The sequence below is a fragment of the Camellia sinensis genome, chromosome 14 (assembly GCF_055761805.1).
Source record: "Camellia sinensis isolate YWXY chromosome 14, ASM5576180v1, whole genome shotgun sequence".
NCBI classification, from domain to species: domain Eukaryota; kingdom Viridiplantae; phylum Streptophyta; class Magnoliopsida; order Ericales; family Theaceae; genus Camellia; species Camellia sinensis.
The window spans coordinates 100,463,092-100,465,960 of record NC_138974.1 but is presented as its reverse complement, the minus strand read 5'-3'; positions in this window follow the sequence as shown (position 1 = coordinate 100,465,960).

The following is a 2,869-nucleotide window of genomic DNA, read 5'->3' as shown; positions in this document are numbered from 1 at the left end:
GAAGGACGGGGAAAGTTGTGGAGAAACATTCTTCTTGAGAGCTAGAAAAGAAAGTTAGAGAAAAGAAAGAGAAACAGGAAGAAAATCAAAGAGAATTCAAATTCATCATTTTGGAATTGAGAATTGAACACTCAGGTGATTTGGAAATCCTTAAATGAGGTGCCTAAGTTAAAGCAATAACGTTAAGCAACAATTACTCATAAAATTCTCTTTCTTAGAGGCTGGGCAAGGTTAGTTTGAGTTAAACATGGCCACTAAAGCTAATGAAACAATTAGTAGCCTCAGATATAATTAGTTCGTAGAACAAAATAGAGTAGGATGGAGAAGGACGGAGAAAGTTAGAGGGAAACGTTCTTCTTGGGAGGTAGTAGAGAAAGTTAGAGAAAAGAAAGGGAAATAGGAAGAAAATAAAAAAAATTATTATTATTATTATTATTATTATTATTATTATTTTTTAGTCTTTTTGGACTCGAGAATTGAACACGTAGGCGATTCAGTAAACGTTAGATAAGGGGCTTAAGTTAAACTGATATCGTTATGCTGCAAATGCTTTGAAAATTCTCTTTCTTGGAGGCTAAGGGAGGTTAGTTTGAGTCAAACATGGCCACTTAAGCTAATGAAATAATTAGTGGCCTAAGCTAATTAGTTCCTAGAACAAAATAGAAAAGGCCAGAGAAAGTTAGAGAGAAACATTCTTCTTGAGAGCTTAGAAGAGAGAGTTAGAGAAAATAAAGAGAAATAGGAAGAAAGTCAAAGGGCAATCAAATTCATCGTTTTGGACTTGAGAATTGAACACTAACGTGATTTTGAAAACTTTGAATGAGGTGCCTGAGCTCAACTAACTCAGAAAATTCTCTTTCCTAGAGGCTCAGCAAGGTGAGTTTGAGTTAAACTTGGCCACATAAGCTAATGAAAGAATTAGTGGCCTAAGCAAATTAGTTCCAAGAACCAAATGGAAAATGATGAAGAAGGACGGAGAAAGAGAGAAACATCTTGCTTTAGAGCAAGAAGAGAAAGTTGGAGAAAAGAAAGGAATTTTAGAAAGATAATCAAAGGGCATTCAAATTCATCGTTTTGGACTTGAGAATTGAACACTTTAGTGATTTTGAAAGCCTTAAATGAGGTGCCTAAGTTAAAATAATATCGTTATGCTACAATTACTCAGAAAATTCTCTTTCTTAGAGGCTAAGCAAGGTCAATTTGAGTTAACACATGGCCACTTAAGCTAATGAAACAATTAGTGGCCTCTGCTAATTAGTTCGTAGAATAAAACAGAAAAGATGAGGAAGCACGGAGAAACTTAGAGAGAAACGTTCTTCTTGAGATGTAGAAGAGAAAGTTAGAGAAAAGGAAGAGAAATAGGAGGAAAATCGAAGAGAAATCAAACCCATCCATTTGGACTTGAGAATTGAACACGTAGGAGACTTAGAAAACCTTAAATAGGGTGCTTAAATTAAACTAATATGGTTAAGCTACAATTACAAATAAAATTCTCTTTCTTAGACGATATGCATGGTTAGTTTGAGTTAAACCTGGCCACTTAAGCTAATGAAACAATTATTGGCCAAAGCTAATTAGTTCGTAGGACAAAATAGAGAAGGACGGAGAAAGTTTTGGAGAAACATTCTTCTTGACAGGTAGATGAGAAGTTGGAGAAAAGAAAGAGAAATAGGAAGAAAATCAAAGGGATTTCAAATTCTTCCTTGCGGACTTGCGAATTGAACACGTAGGTGATTTGGAAATCCTTCAATGAGGTTCTTAACTTAAACTAACATCGTTAAACTGAAATTGCTTAGAAAATTCCTTTTCTTACAAGCTAAGCAAGGATAGTTTCAGTTAAACCTGGCCGCTTAAGCTAATGAAACAATTAGTGGGCTAAGATAATTAGTTCGTAGAACAAAACAGAGGAAGACGGAGAAGGACGGAGAAACATAGAGGGAAACGTTCTTCTCTAGATGTTGAAGAGAAAGTTAGAGAAAAGGAAAGAGAAATAGGAAGAAAATCGAAGAGAATTCAAATTCATCCATTTGGACTCGAGAACTGAACACGTAGGAGATTTAGAAAACCCTAAATAGGGTACTTAAGTTAAACTAATATAGTTAAGCCACAATTACTCAGAAAATTCTCTTTCTTAGAGGCTAAGCAAGGTTAGTTTGAGTTAAACTTGTCCCCTTAAGCTAATGAAACAATTAGTGGCTTATTAGTTCCTAGAACAAAATAGAGAAGGACGGAGAAAGCTAGAGACAAAAGTTCTCTTTTTTGGGTGAATAAGTCATAAATAAAACAGAAGAATAAACAAGATTACAAGGGGCATGCCCCAGGCCCTACAAAGCTATACACGAGAGAAAGAAAAGCAAAGCCAAGAAAAGCACGACTGAATAACCAGACGCAAGATGTTCAAACACTATATCAAAGAGAAATAGCTATTGAACATCAGCGGAAGAACTAACTAAAATCAATAATGAAACAAAGTAATAGCTATGAGCCACCCAACCAAAAATATCAAACGCCAATAATGAAAGTAGCAACCAAAGTAACCCATCCAGAAATCACCGAAATCTGATTCAGCATAGTCTTGAAGCGTAACCCACACGGAGTGTAACAGTATTCCTGAAGTGCGCTGGAGGAGAAACCAGCAATCTGATGTATGCATCCAGCAAAATAGCTATGAGTAACAAAACATAGTCCCTAGTACATCCCACTAGAGTAGGCAAAATAAGTATGTAGTTGTAGTAGGTGTAGAACAAAAAGAAAATAAAGGACAGCTTTTGAACATTATGAATTCTTCTTGAGAGGCGGTGGAGAAAGGTTAGAGAAAAGAAAGAGAAATAGGAAGAAAATCAAAGGGAATTGAAATTCATCTTTTTCG